The sequence below is a fragment of the Mustela nivalis genome, assembly GCF_964662115.1.
Source record: "Mustela nivalis genome assembly, chromosome: 4".
Taxonomy (NCBI): domain Eukaryota; kingdom Metazoa; phylum Chordata; class Mammalia; order Carnivora; family Mustelidae; genus Mustela; species Mustela nivalis.
Window position 1 is genome coordinate 47571586 of NC_139023.1, and position 20609 is coordinate 47592194.

The following is a 20609-nucleotide window of genomic DNA, read 5'->3' on the forward strand; positions in this document are numbered from 1 at the left end:
AAAGAAATGTATGTGCTGATACTATTTTTAACTTTTATCTCAGAGTTAGTATTTTTGGCCAATGAAGTAGATGCAAGAGAACCTCAGAAGTTAAAGTGCAATCATTTCTGGCCCACAAAAAATTTTCAAATGTAATATTAAGCTATTAAGAAATTAGCATAGGCTAAATGTGTCCTGCAAAAATTTATACGGTGATATCTAATTCCTATTGGGATGGTATTTGGAGGTGCAGTCTTTGAGAGGTAATTAGGTCATGAGGTTGGAGCTCTCTTTAAAGGATTTAGTATCCTTATTAAAAAAAAATCCCAAAGAGCTCTGGTGTCCCCTTTCACCACATGAGGACCCAGCAAAAAGTTGGCTGCCTATGAATCAGGAAGCAGGCTTTCACCACTCACCAAATCTGGTGCCATTAATTGGACTTCCCAGCCTCCTCAAGTATGAGAAATAAATTTCTATTGTTTATAAGCCACCCAGCATGTAATAGTTCTGTTAGAGCACACCAAATGGACTAAGACAGTCATTCTTAACATGGACGGCCCTTTCCTAAGGATTTAATCTATCCATCCCTCCATCCACCCACTCTTCACCCCGTTGATTCTACTTTTGGAATATCTCCTAAGTCATCAACTTCTTTCCTTTCGTCACTCCCAGCCCCATCCAAAGCATCATCATCTCTGTCTTGACCACTCCAATAGTCTCTTAACTAGACTCTTATTTCTGCTCTAACCCCCAAAATATTTAAGGTGTCATGGAAAGCAAAAACAGATATCCCAAAGCAAAGTGGTTTAAAAGAAATCCATTATCTTGCAAAGGAGGAAGGCCAGCAAGTGAGCAAGTTTGGGAGCTGGTTGACTCAGGGGCTCATCACTGTCACCAGAGACCCAGGTTCTTTACCATTTCAGCTCATGCTTAGTTTGCTGGCTTTACTCTCAGGCTGCTACCCTTATGGGTGAACATGGCTAGACAGTGTTGTAGGCATGTTCATACACAGACATGGCCATATCTACAGGAAGAGATTGTCCCCTAGTGCAATCCTACAAGTGAAAATACCTTTCCCATAAATCTCCTGTGATAGACCTCCCCTCAAAACTCCTTGCTGAGAACTGGTCCACATGCCAACAGTGGAACCAATCACTGACAAGGAGAATGAGACCATTGTACTGACTTGGACAATCAATTTAACCTTGGAGTTGGGAATGTGATTCCACTTTTCCCGAGTCACCTTGAAGAGATGGACACCAGACTAAATTATAATTCTGGTGGTAAGAGGTAAGGGAGGAAAAGATATCAGCCGCAGAAAGTGTCCGCCAGGACTTCCACTCCATGTCTCTCTTCTGTAGAGCTGGCAGAGTTATCTTCTCAACTTGCATTTGTAATTATGTTCCTCCTCTGCAGAAAGCTTCAGTGGCTTCACTTGGAATGTAATTAGATACTTTAGAATGTGATCCAAAAACCTTGTTTGAGTTGACAAAGCTTTGCAAGCTCTGGACATTTCCCCTCCCCACTTTCTGTAATCCATCCTTCTGGTTTCCTCTCTCAGGGCTTGTGCCTATGGCTGCACATGGATTGTATCAGTCAAGGTTCTCCAAAGAAACAGAACCAATGGGATATAAAAGATTTATTTTGAGGAACTGGCTCATGTGATTGTGGAGGCTGGCAAGTTCAAAATTTTGTAGGTCAGGCCAGTATATTGGAAACTCAGAGAGGAGTTGATGATGCTGTAGTCTTGAATTTCCTTTCAACTGATTGGATGAGACCCACCCACATTATGGAGAGTGATCTCTTTCATTTAAAATGAGCTGATTATAGATGTGAACCATATCTCCCAAATACCTTCACAGCCATGCCTAGACTAGTGCTTGATTAAATAACTGGGCACTACAGTCTAACCAGGTGGACACATTGACCATTCTTCTCCTCCCATCTAGCTAAAACATACCCACTCCCTCTTCCAGGTCTCAATTTCCCTGGGAAAACTTCTTTCCCCAATCCAAATAAACTCTCTAATTAGCACTACTACCCAATTTTCTAATAAGCTGTTTATCTATTTACTAACTAGAACATAAGCCTAAAGAACAAAAACTGTGCTTAGTTTACTGTCTTGCCCCATCAGTTAGTGCAGAACTCGCCACATAGCAGGTGCTCAATAATAGCTACCAAGGGAAAATATCTGGTCCAACTCCATTTTATGGTTGAAATAATAAGTTTAGAGGTGAAAAACACCTTATTCAGGATTACCCCACCAATCAGTAACAGAGCTAGATTAGACCGCCTGCCTACAATTTCATGCATGTTCTCCTCCTCTTTGTCTGGGGAGGTTAAGGTCCACAATGTGTGACAAAGTTTTGTATTTACAGGAGTGAGTGTGTCCAGCTCTTTTGTATTAAAAAAGAGATGCACACTCACTCAGGTTTCTGCAATAGGGTTTTGTGGGATTTTAAAAAAGTCTACACATGATAATAGGAAGCTCATGTGACAGAAACTACCGTCCAGCTGAACTTGAGAGAAACCTGTCCAGGAAGTAGCCTCTCTCTTACCCCCCACCCACACCCCCCAGCAACAAGGGGTCACCAATTCTCTGCCATCATTCTAATTCAGTACTGCCCGATCTCATCTGTCCTTTTCCTGCTAACCACTGACTGCTCATCTGGTCCTGCTTTCCTGACCTCATGGCCACTGCTTATGAGTACAATGGGCTCACTCATGCTTTCTCCTTGCAAGTTTTCAGAGTCTCTTCCTGCCACCCAGCCAACTCTCTCTTTGTATTTTCTAAATCTAGTTTCCAACAGGTCACTCTGGTTGGCTTCTTTTGTTACTATCTTTCCTGTTTGGATAGGTTTTCATGCTTCATCACTTCAAAGGTTAGCCCATGAATGGGCTGCTTTTAGGTCCTGTAGGTTGTAATGGAGGAAGTCTGGAGGCAAACAGATCACATAGCTTAGAACATTCCAGAGACTACAAGGGGGCATTTTTTTTTTCTTTCCCAGTGACCGAGAGTAAGGCAGATACCTTCACTGACCTTTCCAATACAGCAGAAAAGAGATGACCAGAGTTTTCAGGTAACGGTCCAAAGTACTACCTCATGGCAAAATATGGTAGAATTTTAAAGTGGCTCAGCTGCTCTCATTTCTGGAACATGGTGGTAAATGCATTTTTGGGTTAAGAGGCTGGGAGTAAAACATCTGTGGGCAGTGTGAAGAAAATGAGAAAAAAAAGGAAAATGGAAAGAAATAAAATAATCCTGAGATTATAACATTACTTGACTTGGACAATAACAAGTGAATATAAATGAAGCTAGATCTTAAAGTGATTTCTATGAAAACAGACAACTACGTTTTATTTTTCTTCCTTTCCTCTTCTTCTTCTTCTTCTTTTTTTATAAAGATTTTAATGTAATCTGGTAGAGTAGAAGGAAATAACTCAATGTTCTGAAAATAAATTTCCCAGAGGAGGCCATTAAGGCAGCCCTTTTGTTTCCTGTCATACTCTGAATCAGTTACAAGGACAAACTCTATTTGTTTGGGTACATTAATTTTGCTCAATGGCCTTTCTATAAAATGAGCCTTAAATTGATGGGACTGGACCTCAGCAAAGAAGAAGTTCCAATTTTCTCTGGATGGATTATTCCGGACGTGCAGTGGAAAATTATTATTAATAGCGATTCATGTTTACTATCCAGTGAGCATGAGAGAAAGATAGAGTTTAGAAATGCAGCTGTATCCAACTAAGCAGTGAGCATCATAGGACAAATTACTAGGGAGTGATGACCCCAATCTTTGGTTCTTGTGTGGCTAGTCGGTTTGGGCTACATTTGGTGTGTTGGATCATTGGTTTTCTCTGACTATATCTTGGCTTGGGGACTTCAGGGAAGTAAGATAGGTTTTTGAAATGACCTAGTCATGTGAGTTGTCTTCTTGCAGGTTCCTTGTGGTGCTTAGGCTCTGGTGGCATCCACATGTTTATTTCAGTTGTTCAACTGAGCTGAACGGACATGTTCCCTTCCCTCATGGAGTTGATATTTTAGTGATTAAATTCGGTTCCTAGGTCTTTCTGATTCTGATTCAGCCTTCAAAGATCGAACAATTGCAGCGACATTTTGTGGCTTTGGATTTTCCTTTCCAGGTTAAGGGGTTAGAGGTAAACCATGCTGGAAGAGGGTATGAAGAAGAAAATATAAAGAAGTAAAATGTCTCCATGTTCTTGGGGCTTAATCAGAACCCAGCTAGTCCCTATGATTAGTGGGGTATGATGATTTACTATAATGCTCATTTCTCATACATGCATATGCTTTTGTTACCTTTGTTATTTGAATTTTGTGCTAAGCTCATTCTTGAGTTTATTTTTTCTTTTTATTCTGCAGAATAAATGAAGACAAACCAAATGAGAACAGGCAAGGTATCTTTATTTAGATCCTACAACAGCAAGGGAGTCAGCCATCATCACTCGCATTTTGGCAGAGACCGAAAGGCAGGCAGAGGAGCAGGAAAGTTTTATAGCGAAACAAAGGGAAGGCTTCAGGTGTGTCCTAATTAGAGGGTGTTGGCTTGGGGAAGCTGGAGGTGGGCTGACTGGAAGGGGGTGTTCTATGTGACTGGTTAGGGGCATTCTATGTATTGGGCTATCTTTGGCTGGCCCAAAGTTAAAAAATTAAAGAAGTTCACTTACTAATCAAGTCCTGGCTGTTTGGGGTCAATTGTTACAAAGATTATTGTCTAGTTTAATGGCTGCTTGATAAAAATAGTGGTCTGAAGGTTAGCTTCCTGGCCTAGTTACTACAGATAATAGGTTGGTTTCCCAGGCTGATTGCTGCAGGTTGTGGGTCAGAGTCTGTTTTTATATATGGTTTGGTCGTTGTTTATATATAATCAGTCTCTCATTCATTTGTTTTACTTGGGTTGCTTCATTTGTTTTAACTTTTAAATCCCTTAGTTTTTACATATTTATTAATAGCCATCAATTCTGCAACCTTCATGGTACATTTTCAAGAACTTTCAATGAACAAAATAATGCATGTTCAATGCATAAAAAGTTTTAAAATGGAAATAAGGAAATGGAAAAATAATTTTATAAACTCCCACCAACAATGTCCCTACTGACAATTTGCTCTATGTTCTTCCTACGCATATATATCAGTATAATCTCATAGTACTTCGTACATTCATAAGTCTCTTATGAATAGTAGTTGGTATGTATTTCTCCCACTGGGGTTTTGCAGGGATGGAGTGTATTTCTCATTCAACCGTTACTCCCCAAACATTGCAGAATGCACTGAATATAGTAGTAGTATATTCAACAAGTATTAATTGAATATTTTATGTTGAACCACATGAAATTGTCTCTTTTTAAGTAAAAAAAAAAAAAAGATCAAATAATAGCAACTTGATGTGGTTAAACCTATTAGATGGATGATTGGATGGCTAGACAGACAATGGATGGATGAATTATAAAACCTTTTACCATTGTCAACTCTATGCTGCATCAAAATTCTGGATGAATGTGTTGTGGCCTCTTGACAATGATTGGGAACATTGTGACTTCTGCTCTCAACTTCTTTATTTCTTCCATTTGTTTATGACTGTTATTTAGCCAATTACCAAATGGCAGTGTCAGTCCTTTTCATCCATATATACGTTCAACATTTTTTATAAGATTTCAGTCTCCTTGTCATGAGTAGATGGATCATTTCATTTTTCAATTCTTTGAGCTTCAGTTTAGGATTTTGGCTAATTTTGCAAGACATTGATTAGGGAGGTTTTGCAAGACATTGATTAGAGAGGTCTTTTTCTTTCCTGATTAAAAGCATATATGAAATCATTTCTCCAGCGCTCTTTTATTCGTATCTAGTAATTGTGGATATAAATATATGACTCTGGTGATCTGTCAAATACTATATTATGTGAATTTTTCAGGAAGCAAAATCTTTTTTTTTAATCATTTCAGAATATTGTCATTAGTCAGACTAAGGATTCTGGAGATAAATCTTAAGTAAAATGAATTGTTTTCAATAAAACACTATAATAGCAAATCACTGCTGCCAACTCCTGTTTAATATTCCTCCTGTTATAATATCTGTTTATAATATCTGGAGTAGAGTTGCCATTAAATTATCTTTAATGCTGTGATCCTTAGGGCTTGTTGTTTAAAACTATAACCAGTTGGTAATTGAGTATAGTGGGTAAAAGAACAAAGTTGGGGGATGACTGCGTGGCTCAGTGGGTTAAGCATCTGCCTTCAGCACAGGTCATGAACCCTGGGTCCTGGGATCTAGTCCTCATTGGGCTCCCTGCTCTGTGGGGAGCCTGCTTCTCCCTCTGCCTGCCGTTCCCTCTGTTTGTGTTCTCTCTCTCTCTCTCTAACAAATAAATATATAAAATCTTAAAAAAAAAAATAAAAAAAGAGTCCAAGATTGACTGTTCTTAGTTCTCTTTCCTTCCATGTCTGTCTCATTTAAGTCCTGATACCTCAGGCGTGTTACCTTTCCCCTTGGCGGAGTCTCAAGTTACCTCCTCTGTAAAATGGTGCTGTAGACTGAATGTTTGTGTGCCTCCAAGCTACATGTGTTGAGTCCTAACCACCAAAGTGATGGTATTAAGAGGTGGGGCCTTTGGGAGGTGATTAAGTCATGGGGGTAGAGCCCTCATAAATAGGATCAGTGTTCTCATAAATGAGACCCCAGAGAACTCCGTCACCCCTTCTGCCATCTATGGGACTGCCATCTATGAACCAGGAAGTGAGCCTTCATCAGACACTGAATCTGCCAGAGCTTTGATCTTGGACTTCCTAGCCTCCAGAATTGTGAGAAAGAAATGCTTACTCTTTACAAGCCACTCAGTCCACAGTATTTTGCAATAGCATTCTGAAAGGACTAAGACAGATGGGCATAGTGTTATCTTGGAAGTTAGAGTCATTTATTCTTTCATTCAATATGCACTTTCTCATGTACCCAGGTTCTGTTCTCACCACTGTTATTGGGTGTCACAATCCCAGGAGAAATACATTCACACAATACATTCACTTTGCTTTCGAGGTTCTAAGGATGCAGTGAGAGAGGAGGCAGGCAAGGCTTTTTCCAATCTTTTGTTCCAGTGTAATGTCACTGGCAGATCAAAACCAGCGTGTTGTAGTTGGAGGAAGGGGTACGTGAGTCCAAATCTGTTATTAGAACTTGGGAAACTTCTAAACACTTCCTGCTCCATTCCCTCCTGGACAAAATGTAAATAATGGCTTCTGCCTCTCTTACCTCCTAGAATTGTGGAGGCAGTTACTTACACCTGTTAGCAGCTTACATACATTATTGTAATTCAATGTGATCATCACATGAGATTAACTCTTTGATTGCCCTTTATAAACTGTCAAAGTAGTAGTAGGGATTAAAATTATTACTTAAAAAAAAATCAAACTCAGATTGGTTTGAAGAAAGCAATGCTTTTCTGGTTTTTTGGTTAGAGAGTTAAACATTCCCAGAGGAGTTTTAGAACTCTTTTCTGCACTTGGGTAGGAAATGTATCCACAGCATTTCTGGACGGCATCCCTCTCCCCTCTGCTTATTAGCATTACCTGAAATTGTAAGGGCCTATTTAGAAACTGTCCCTGCTCCCCTTCCCCCAGGGGATTTACAGGTAACAAAGCCCAGATACAAAGGTGGGTCAGGCCAGGTGGCATGTTTGCTGTCTCCCTGGTTACCAAGGAGTATGGACCCCGCCCTTTGGGAGCCCTTTTGGCGCCAATCCCAATCAAGGTGTAATAGGCTGGTTCAAATGTCTACTAGGGTAAATTGTAACTCAGTTGGTCACCTAGCATCCTGTGTGTGTTACAATGTCATTGGCCACCTATGCATGGCCAGGCCCGACCGCATGGCCTTTGCCCTTAAAAGCTAGCCTGTGAAACAGAGAAGGGTCGCCCTCTCTTGAAAGAGGTGCGGCCCCGAACGTTCGGTTAGATTCTTGATGCTTGGCGCGAAATAAAGCTTTGCTTGACCTTCGCTTTGTATCTGTCTCGCTCCTTTAATCACGGACCCATTATTGGGGCATAACAGAAATACATCTTAGAAATACCTGTACCTGGGTCTCTCACCCCAAACCATTGCATTGCAGCCCCTGGGGATAGGACATTTAAAACAATTAAAAATCACCTCTAAGTGATTAATATGCAGCCTGGGTGGAAAGCGCAGCCCCAAGAAATGTTCTTCCAAACTAAAGCCTGCGGTTTTGCCAGAATGACTCTTGAGCATTACAACTGTCCCGAGTGGGAGAGTGGTGGTTTGCTCAGCTTCCCTCCACCTTCTGAAGGAGGCAGCTGCGGCAATGCTTGAATGCCTGGGCAGTAGGATAGAGGACCTGCCCTTCGCTCTTACAAAAGGCATTGCTGGCATTTAATAGGCCTTATGGTAGTTATAAAATCACCTATAATTGAATTGCTTCGCAGATTACAGAGTGCTTTCAAATGCATCATCTCATTGAAATAAATTTATTTTTTTAGGATATAAGCAAACATACGCTCATCAGAGGACTTGTATAAAGTATAGAAAAGTGAAAAAAGGCATTAAACATCTCTCAAATCCCATTATCCAAAGACAACATTGTTAATATTTTACAAATTTCCTTCCAGCTGTTTTGAATGAGTCATAATTTTATCATAAAATTCTGCATATTCATTGTAAAAAATCAAATGCAGAGTTTATAAGGCAAAAAAAAAAAAAAGTCCCTGTCCTCTTCCTAACCCCCCACCCACCCCAAATCCTACAACCAACTTGCCAAATCACATTCTTCAGAGGCAGACATTGTTAATGTTCTTTAAATGCAAACACTTTCAGGTTTTTTCTTTCTACAGGCGTAAGTGAAAAATTTTTTGCTTTTCATGGTTGTGTTCTTAAAGCAAATTCAATTTCTATTCCATTTCACCCCATTGAAAATTACATCATAAGCTTTCTTGAGCATGATTTCTAATGGCTGCATAATAGTCTACTGCATATATGTATTATCATTTGCTTAATTATATGCTGTTGAATAATTAGGTTGTTTCCAGTTTTGCACTATTATAAATTCTGCAATGACTATCTTTGTACATAAAGGCTTTTTTGTTCTATTTAGGCAATTTCTATAGGAAAATCCACATTCTGGAAGAGTATTCCTGGGTCACAGCGATTATTCTTTCCATGACCTTGGCAAGTTGGCTATGCAGGTGCCTGCACATTTTATAGTAAACACAGAGAAAGGATCACAGGATTTGGGAACTTGTATTCAAATACCAGCCTTGACACTAATTAGCTGTGTGACCTTGGAAAGTAACTTAAGTTCTCTGAGTCTCATATCTGCATCTGTAGTATATAGATAGCAATGCTAACTTGATAGTGTTACTATGAAAGTTATTTTGTAAGGCATTTAAAGCAATATAATCCTTAAACAAATACTGAGTAAAAAATGTTTCCTATGGGCACCTAGGTGCCTCAGTCAGTTAAGCATCTGCCTTCAGCTCAGGTCATGGTCCCAGGGTCCTGGGATTAAGCCCTACATCGGGGTCGCCACTCAGCCAGGAGCCTGCTTCTCTCTCTGCCTCTTCCCACTCCCACCCCTCCTCTCCTTGTGCGCTTGCTCTGTCTCCCTCTCTCTCTGTCTGAAATGAGAGTCTCATGCTCTACTGACTGAGCTAGCTGGGCATCCCTTTCTCTGTCTGAAATAAATAAATAAAACATTTTTAAAAAATGTCCTATACCTCCTTTAAAAAAACAAACAACTATTTTTATCCTTAAGAAAAATTTAAGCATTGCATATACAGTAAGAGGCACACCTGTGAAACGGACAGCTTGATGATGTTTTACATGTGTATAAACTTCTGTAATCACAATTCGGATCAAGATGTAGAACAATTTCTATCACCATAGAGGATTCTTTCATGTTCTGCACCGCTCAATAACCATTCCTACCTCCCAGAGGTAACCACTGACTTCTATCACCATGGGTTCACTTGAACTTTATTTAATGGAATCATGTAGTATGTACTCTTGTGTGTACAGTAGCTCTTACCCCATATTATGTCTGTGAGATTCATTCATGCTATTGTATTAATAGCGTCTTCTTTTATATTGTTGTATAATATTCCAAAGAATGAATATTCCAACATTTACTTTCCCATTCTCTTGTGGATAGACATTTGAATTGTTTCCAGTTTGAAGGTATTATGAACACTTTTCCACATGTCTTTTATAGACATATACCACTCATTTCTTTTGGATATATACCTAGAATTGCTGAGTTACAGGGTAGATGAAGATTAGTTCAGGTGGATATTTCTTTTATCTTCTTTGAAGGCAAATTTGAGAAGTTAAAACCATTCATTTATTCATTCAATAGAGGTTTATTAAATGCCTAATAGGCATCAGGCACTGTTCTAAATCCTAAGGTAGAGAGGTGCCAGGGTTAGTTAAATAAGGGCTTCAAAGATGTCGTTAAAAGCCACTCTTCCTTTCCACCATCCTTAGAGGGTTTTAGAGTACTCAACATCAGGTTTATACCTTCAGTTTCAAGAAGGCTGCTGTAGCTCAGGTATCACATCATTATAAGTGCTCATCCACAAACAACGAGTAGAGAGAAGGAGGGTCCTTCTTGTGTGTATGAACTTTATTTTATTTATTATTTGTTATTTTTGTGAATTTTATTATTTTTTAAAAAAGATTTATTTAAATAAATACATAAAATCTCTTCTCGTGAAAGAGAGAGCACGTGTGGAGGGTAGGGGAGAGAGAGAAGCAGACTCCCCACTGAGCAGGGAACCCAACATGGGGCTGCATTCCAGGACCCCAATATCATGACCTGAGTCAAAGGCAGGTATTTAACAGACTGAACTACCCAGGCATCTCTGTGAATTTTATTTTACTTATGATTTTTTTTTGTTTTTACAGATTTTATTTATTTATTTGACAGACAGAGACACAGCGAGAGAGGGAACACAAGCAAGGGGAGTGGGAGAGGGAGAAACAGGCTACCCGTCAAGCAGGGAGCCCAATGCAGGGCTCTAACCCAGGATCTGCCCTGAGCCAAAGATAGACACTTAATGACTGAGCCACCCAGGTGCCCCTGAATTTTACTTTTTAATCAGGGAGAAAACTTTCCTCAAATCCCCAGCAGACTCTCCTTCAGGCCCTATTGGCTAGATTGTCATATACTCATGCCCTAGAAGCAAAGAAGTTTGAAATAAAGTATATTCAGAATTTTCAACATTTTAAATGAGAAGCATGTTCAACGTGCAAAAAAGGGGGGGGGAATAGTGGTTGATGAGCAATCAACAATATCTGCTATAGCTATTGTACAGCTGTTCAACCTTGGGTCAATGACTTGATGTCTCTGAGGCTTTCCTATCAGAAATATGGGGGCAATAACACCTCCTTTAAAAGTTAAGGCCATTATTGAGATAAAAAATCATGTGATGTGATGGGCAAACAGTAGGTGCCAAAATAAATGTTAATACTCTCCCTTTATACTGTTCTTATGCCCATGCCTAGGCTACTCTATGTTTGTGGGGGATTTCATCACTAATTGTTAAAATGAAAGATCAGTTGGGAAAGGTGAAGAGGAGAAAGGAAGAGGGTGCATTTCATGTGGTGATACAAGTCTGTGTAATTTGGAAATTATATGGTTAGGGAAATTGTAGCTTCTTTTTTTAGGATGCAAAAGAGAATGTGGAAAGCAGAATCAGTTACAAGGAGATGTATTACAGTTAGCCAAATTTTGTTGCTTCACAAATACATGAAAAAATATGATCTTGTGAAGGCTATTGGGTACCAAATGAGCTTTATTTTTTTTCTCTTTGGATTTTATTTTTTAACTGTTTGTTTTAATAGCTCATGAAAATATGGTGGTGCTTTTTATGGCTGTAATGAATTTTAAGGATATGAGACTTCACTTCAGCTTTCTAGTACTAAATCTTTTTAGTAGAGAGATAAGATAGTTATTATGCTGGTATCTCTCCATGCTCCTGGTGGCCAATTCCTCCTTCTGTCGCTATTCATGCTTTTCTAAAAATTGCAGCCTATGAGACGTGATGATAATTTTGGTGGCAGTTGGTGCCTGGGACATTACTATCATCCTCTGTGAGCCTCACTTGCCTTCCTCAGGTTTATTCTCATTTCTTAAATATTTTTAGTTTTAAATATTTTATTCATTTACTTGAGAGAGACGGAGGTGCAACAGAGATACTGAGACAGAGCATGAGCTGGGGAGGAGAGGCAGAAGCATGTTCCCCACTGAGCAGGGAGTCCAGTGCAGGAGTGGATCCCAGGATCCCGGGATCATGACCTGAGCAGAAGGCAGACGCTTAACTGACTGAGCCACCCAGGCATCCCTCTTGATTCTGATTTCTTAAACATGAAATTTTCTCCTTCCCTCTTTTTTTGTTTTCTTAAAGAACATGAGCTATGGAACTGGAGTGCTTGAGCTGAAAACCAGACATTTCTAGCCCAGGCCTTCTGGCTGTGTGATTTGGGACATGTCACTTAACCTCACAATGACTCAGTTTCTTTATTTGAAAAATGGAGGTAATAATAGGAATTGTTGAGAGAATTAAGTGAATAATGCACATAAAAATACTTACAGATATAAAGTGCTTATCAAACTCAACACCCAAAGAACAAATAATCCAATCAAGAAATGGGCAGAGGACATAGACAGACATTTCTGTAAAGAAGACATCCAGATGGCCAACAGACACATGAAAAAGTGCTCCACATCACTTGGCATCAGGGAAATACAAATCAAAACCACAATGAGATACCACCTCACACCAGTCAGAATGCCTAAAATTATCAAGTCAGGAAATGACAGATGCTGGCGAGGATTCGGAGAAAGGGGAACCCTCCTACAGTGTTGGTGGGAATGCAAGCTGGTGAAACCACTCTGGAAAAGAGCATGGAGGTTCCTCAAAAAGTTGAAAATAGAGCTACCTTACAACCCAGCAATTGCACTACTGGGTATTTACCCTAAAGATACAAACGTAGTGATCCGAAGGGGCATGTGCACCCAAATGTTTATAGCAGCAATGTCCACAATAGCCAAACTATGGAAAGAACCTAGATGTCCATCAACAGATGAATGGATAAAGAAGATGTGGTGTGTATATATACAATGGAATACTATGCAGCCATCAAAAGAAATGGAATCTTGCCATTTGCGACAATGTGAATGGAACTAGAGGGTATTATGCTTAGCAAAATAAGTCAATCAGAGAAAGACAACTATCATATGATCTCCCTGATATGGGGAAGTGTAGATGCAATGTGGGGGGTTTGGGGGATCGGAAAAGAATAAATGAAATAAGATGGGATCGGGAGGGAGACAAACCATAAGAGACTCTTAATCTCACAAAAGAAACTGAGGGTTGCTGGGGGGAGGGGGTTACAGAGAGGGTGGTGGGGTTATGGACATTGGGAAGGGCATGTGCTATGGTGAGTGCTGTGAAGTGTGTAAACCTGGCGATTCACAGACCTGTACCCCTGGGGCTAATAATACATTTTATGTTTTTTTTTTTTTAATTTGAAAATTAAAAAAAAAATAAAAATAAAAAAATACTTACAGATAGACTGGATCTCAAATCACCTATATCTAATCATCTAGGGGAAGAATGTATCTCCCTGTCCCCTTTTAAGTTGTGGGGCTTGGCCTTGTGATTTGATTTAGCCAAAAGAACATGAAAGGAAGTGCCATGTGTTCCTTCTGAGTGGAAGCTTTAAAGGCATGTGTGTTTTGACATATGCTGGATAACACAGAATTTAGCCTTTCCTGAATAAAGGACTGGCCTTTGCCCTCAGCTTTGAGGAGGGGCTCAATGTCCTACTTGATAGGAGTGTCTTTGGTGAGGGCAGGGGTTGGCCATCCCAGAAAGACCAAGCATGTGATTTAGGGTGGGGACTTTGGGTCACATGTTATCAGTCAATGATTCAATCAATCATTACATCATTCAGTTAATTGTGCCTCTCTAACCTCAATAACAACTCTGGAAACAGAAGCTCAGGTGAGCTGCCTTGGTCAGGAATATTCTGAGTGTATCATCACACATCGATGCTGGGAGGGTAATGCATCCTGAGAACAGAAGAGCTTTATGTTTGGAAACTTCCCAGTTTCTGTCCTATGTGTCTCTTCCCTTAGCTGATTTTTATCGGTATCCTCTCCCCGTAGCAAACTGTAACTGTGAGCATAAAAGCTTTCAGTGATTTCTCTGAGTCCTTGTAGTGAATTATTGAAATTGAAGGTATTTGTGGGAAACTCTGAACTTGCCATTGGTGTCAGAAGTGAGGACAATCTTGGGGACTGTGCCCTCCAATTTTTCAGTTTGGTTACCTTTGGGTATATGCTTTTTAAAAAATTATTATTATTTTTTAAATAGGATGCTGACAATGTTCCAGATATTGGCAGCTCTATCAGCCTGGCTCTTAGGATAAAGAAAATATGCTGAAACACAGTCTCCAGCCACCCTGTGTAGCATGAGTGAGAAATAAAGTCTAATTAATTTTAAGTAAGATTGCACTTATTTTAGGATTGGTTGTTGTCACAGTGTAACCTAACCCATCCTAATGGATGTAGCATGGCACAGGGCCACACTAATATTTGCTACTACAAATTAGTGCTATAACATAAACACTTTTGAAACATAAGCATACTTCCAGATCAGCTTTAAATTACAAGAAAACTTCCTACTAGTGTCCATTATTTAAATCTTGGGAGCTAAAAATGTATAATTTCTGAATGATATTCCATAAATAACAAGTCCCTTTTAAGTTCTTTGTACAATGAAGACAATTGATCTTTGGAATTGCTGACAATTTAGCCTTCCCAACAAAGCAGCTGTTTTTCCAAAATCTACAGCCCCCAACCTCCACCTAGAAAAAAATCTGGAGCATTTTTTTTTTAATTGTGGGAAAAATACACATACCACATACTTTGCCTTTTTCTTTTTTTTCTTTTTAGAGAGACCACGTGTGTTGGGGGGAGGGGCAGAGGGAGTGAGTGAGAGAGAATCACAAGCAGACTCCACGCTCAGTGCAGAGCCCAGTGTGGGGCTTTGTCTCACTACCCTGAGATCATGACCTGAGGGGAAATCAAGAGTCGGATGCTTAACTGACAGAGCCACCCAGGTGCCCCATAAAATCTGCCATTTTAACCATTTTTAAGTGTTCAGGTTAGTAGTGTTAAACATATTCTCCTTGTTGTGTAACCAATCTCCAGAACTTTTTTTTATGCAAAACCGAATATTTGTGCCCATTAAACAATAATTCTCGATATACCCCTCATCCTGGCTCCTGGAAACCACCATTTTTCTCTCTGTTTCTATTAATTTGGTAATCTACCTACCTCATATAATTGGAATTAAATGAAATTTGTCTTTCGTGACAGACTTATTTCACTTAGCATAATGCCTTAAGGCTCATCCATGTTGTTGCACGTGCCCGAGTCTCCTTCCCTTTTAAAGCTGAATAATTTCCCATCCTGTGTATGTAACATATTTTGTTTATCCGTGGACACCTGGGTTGTTTCCACCTTTTGACTGTTGTGAAGAAAGTTGCTGAGTGGGAGTATATAAATATCTCCTTGAGACCCTGCTTTCGGTTCTTTGGTATATACACTCAGAAGTAGAATTGCTGCATCATAAAATAATTCCACACTTGACTTTTTGAGGACCCACCATACTGTTTTCCATAGCAACTGCATCTTTATATTTCCACCAACAGCCAAAGCAGTTTTAGAGTAGTTTCTGCTTTGAAAGCAAGCATAGAATTTAGCCCAAGTCTACTCTTCCTAAGATCTCTTCACTTCTAGAAATATGGAGATTAAAAACCATTTTCTTCCTAGATTATATCTAGGGGAGGAGTATTCAGGGAGATTAACCAAAGGAAGGGAGGAATCCACCACCTTAATTTGACTTCCTCAAAACCTCACCTTTTTTATACCTCTCCACCTCCCATATAGCTTAATCTCTTGTTCAGAATCTGCAAAGAGGACAAGAGCTTAATGGAGTTTCCATGTTTGGTGGAAACCCATTACTTTTCCTCCTCTTTTTAAAAGGGAAGTGTTTTCTTTAAAGGATTACATGCTTCAATTTTTTTTCCTCCATCTATCTTACCAGTATGTGGGGGGATAATACCTCGAGCTAACTGCTGGTTCTTTATTGCTGTGTAACAAATTACTGACAAACTCAAAACAACTACCATTTAATTATATGTCATGAATTTGTGGGTTATGAATTCAGGCACGCTAAGTTGGATGATTCTTCTATATCTGATTGTCAGCTGGGGTCACCTGGTGGCTTTAGCTTGTGGATGACTGATTTGAAAGTCTTCACTCATCTGGTTTCTTGGAAGATGACTGGCAGGCTGGGACACCCCCCCCCACCCCCACTGCTGGGGGCTTCCACACAGAGCATGGTGATCTCAGGGCAATCAGATTTCTAATATGGCAGCTTAAGGCTCTCAGAGAATGTTCCAAGGACGAGGAAGTAAATGCTTCCTGTCTTTTAATGCTTACACCAAGGTACAGAGTGAGCTTTTGCCATATTTTATTGATGAAAACAGATACAGAACCCACCTAAATTGAAGGGGAGGGCATGTAGACCCTATCTCTTGATGGGAGGAGTGGTAAATAATTTCTGGCCATTTTTATCTTTTGCACTATTTACATAAGAAGAAGCTAACAAGATCATGACTCAGGTAGAGTCTGAGTTCATAGTGATCAAGGATGGGAGGATTAAAGGGCTAGCTTATGTTCAGCAGAGCAAACACTAGTAATGTTCCAAAAAGTTAGCTATAGACAAATCCTGGAACAACGAGTGACAGGTTAATAGATTAGATGAATTAAATACTAAAATTACTAAAAAGAAAACACAATAAACAAGTAAAAAATAGTATGTTTAATAAAAGGTTACTATCGACATAGAAAGAGCTTCACAAATTAATGGAATAAAATACATATGGAAATGCCAGGGACCCAGAATATACAAAACAATCCTAAAAAACAAAAAGAAAATAACTGAAGGACATACTCTGATTTCAAAAATTACTACAAAACTATTGTAATTAAGACTATATAGTACTGTCATAGGATAGAATATAGATCAATAGAATAAAATTGAGAGTTCAGAAATAAATCAATTTATGGTCAATTCGTTTTTGACAAAGGTGCCAAGAACAATTTGGTGGGGTGAAAGATCAGTCTTTTCAACAAATAGTACTGAAATAACTGGATATCCACATGCAAAAGAATAAAGTTAGATCCCTACCTTCTACTGTATACAAAAACAACCCAAAATGAATCAAAAACCTAAATGTAAGAGTTTAAGCTATAAGACCCATGGGATAGATGCTCTTGTCCTTGAACTGAGCAATGGTTTCTTAAGATGTGAAACCTGTAGCAGAGCAAACAAAGAAAACATAAATTAATTGCATTTCATTAAGATTTAAAACTTTTGTGCTTCAAAGAACACTATTGAGAAAGGGAAAAGACAATACATAGAATGGGAAAAATGTTTTCAAGTCATATATTTAATAAGGAATTAGTTCTCAGAATATATAAGGAACACGTAACTCTATCTGTTTGATAAATGGACACAGGATCTGAATAGGGATTTTTTAAAAGAAGATATACAAATGACTGATGAGTACATGAGCACTTCATTCATCATTAGGGAACAGCAAATCAAAACCACAATGAGATAGCTCACTTCACCTGCTAGTATAGCTATAGTAAAAGACAGATAATAATAGGTGTTGATGTGGACCTAGGGAAATCAAAATCCTCATACATTGTAGATGAGATATAAAGTGACAAAGTTGCTCTGGAAAACCATTTGATAATTACTCTAGCAGTTAAATATACATTTACCAAATGACCCTCAATTTCATTTCAAGATATATATCCAAGATAACTGAAATCATATAAACTGCTATAACATTTCTAGAGAGCAGATTAAAAATAATTGTCATGACTTTATTTTATTTTATTTTATTCTATTTTTTTTTTAAGTAGGCTCCACACCCAGTGTGGAGCCCAATGTGGGGCTTGAACTCACAACCCTGAGACCTGAGCTGAAATCAAGAGTCAGACGCTTAATCAACTAAGCCACCCATGCACCCCAAAAATAGTTATCGTGACTTTAAATGTGTATACATTTCAACTCATAAATTTCACTTCTAAGAATATATTCCAATGAAACATATTAAGGCAAGAGTGCAAAATACATGTCTAAGATACTCCCTGAAGAGTCATTTAATAGAGTTGGAAATAAGGTAGAATATCTAGAAATAGGAAATCAGTTATGACATGATTTCTATGGTAGAACATTCAGCACATCTTTAAGATGGTATTGTATTGCTGGGCTTTTTTTTTTTCCTGTAGTTTCTCCTATCTTGTAGAGATGAAATGAACAGACCAGCGCAAACGTCTTTTTTTCTTATGCACCCCTGGGCCCAATTCCCAGAAGATGGACTGTGTATTTGAGGCAAAAGAGGCAAATGTATGATGTTTGCAAATTCTTTTTTGACAGTTCCTCTAGGTTGGGAGGGGGTGATGCTGAGTTGCTTTTTATGTGTCTGAGAGCTAGGGGAAGAAAGATGCCCCCCGGTGTCCTAAATGAGAGAAGAGAACTGTGATCAGGAGTGGACAAGGTTCACAATTTCAGTCTGGAGGCAGTTCAGTAAAAGAGGTGAGCAGTCCCACAAGCCTGTAGGATATCAGAGGCTGTTTGCTGTCTGCTTCCAAATCACGAGACAGCCTTCCTGACTCGGGGCCCAGCATCCCCTTGGCAATCTCTACATCTCACCTTTAGGAAGATGGTTGGAATCGTATGGGCTATTGCCTAGACTTTGCTTCACATTGAGTGGCTTTGCCCCTTTTGGCCCTGAAATTTCATTTTATTGCAATGAGTCTAAGTAAAACTTAGCTGAGTGGAGGCAGGGTTGCCAGCCTGGATTTTAAAAGGTCCCATGATAACTATTTACTGAAAGGGAAACATGTCCATAATACATTAAGTAGGAAAAACAAAGCTGAAAAATTATATATGGTTATTTATATTTTTAATATTAAAAATATGGACATTGGGGAGGATATGTGCTATGGTGAGGAAATAAATAAATACAAGAAAAAAAAGAAAAAAAATCTCCCCAAAAAAAGCATACAAGTATTTGCATAGGCAAAATATTTTCTTAAATATTTCTTTTATTTTAGAAAAAGAGAGAATATGTGTGTGCACACATGGGTGGGGTGGGGGGAGCAGAGGGAGAGAGAAAATCTTGAGCAGACTCCCTGGTGAGTAGGGAGCCCAAGGTGGGGCTCGATTTCACAACCCTGAGATCATAACCTGGGCCAAAATCAAGAGTCAGATGCTTAACCAACTAAACCACTCAGGTGACCCTAAGACTCAATATTTTGATGGGCATACAACTAATATGGTAACTGGCTACCCCTGGGTGGTGTGTTTGCAGAGGTGCTCTTTGTCTTCTTATTATATTCTTTCTTTTCTTATCATACTTCACCAGTATTTTGATCTTCTTTTTATTTTCTACGAGCACATATTATTTCATAAAAAGAAGAAACAAAACGAAATTTTTCTTTTTGGGTATTCCAATGTGAAAGGGTTAGGTAGATATTACTGGTCTGAATAGGTGGATTTGGAGCCTGGCAGGTCAAGAATGACACGTGGAAAAGCACAAAATACAATCCATTTGCAGATTACAGGGCAGAGGGCATTTGCTTTCTGGTCCTCTTAATACCCATCTCTAGACACAAGTGGCTATGTTTCCTCATGTGTCACATGGAAGGGAAAGGGAGGTCAGAAACTGGTTCTGCTAAAGCAAGAGTGTTATGGACTGAACTGTTTCATCCCAAAATTCATATATGGAAGCCCTAAGTCCTAGCACCTCTGAATGCGACTGTAGGAGATAGGTTATTTAAAGAGGTGATTAGGTGAAGATGAGGCCATTAGGGTGGGCTTTAGTCCAATCTGATTGGCATTCACATAAGAAGAGGAAATTAGAGACACGGAGAGACACCAGGGGTGTGTAAGCACAGAGAACAGACCGTGTAAGGGCACAGCCAGAAGGCAGCCAAGGAGAGAGGCCTCAAGAAAATAAACATGTTGACACCTTGATCTTCCAGAGCTTCCAGAACTATGATAAAATGTCTGCTTATGCCACCACGGCTGCTGTTTTATTATGGTAGCCCTAGGAAATGAATACAAGGATATTCATGATTTTAAGTTTCTGCATGTTGCAATGTGTAAATTTTTCAGCCCAAATATTTTCACAAATACTGCCTTTTTTGCCTTCACCGTACCTTTCTTCAACAAATATTTCATAAGAAAAACCTCATCAAAGGAGTTGTCTCCATTTATGATGCTGCATAATTATAGGCCTCCTACATTTCATTTCATTCCAATTCAGAACATAAATTGGTCCAATTAAAAATAGGTGCTTTAGCAAATGATTCATCTTAAAGTTGAGATATTTCAAAATGTAATTACAGAATTTCAATATTAATATTGTACACTAGTTGAAGTCTCATTGTTTAATTTGTTCAGCACCTCCTGTGCTTAGGAAAGGATAAATTTCCAGGCTCTCTCTTTGCAAATCATGC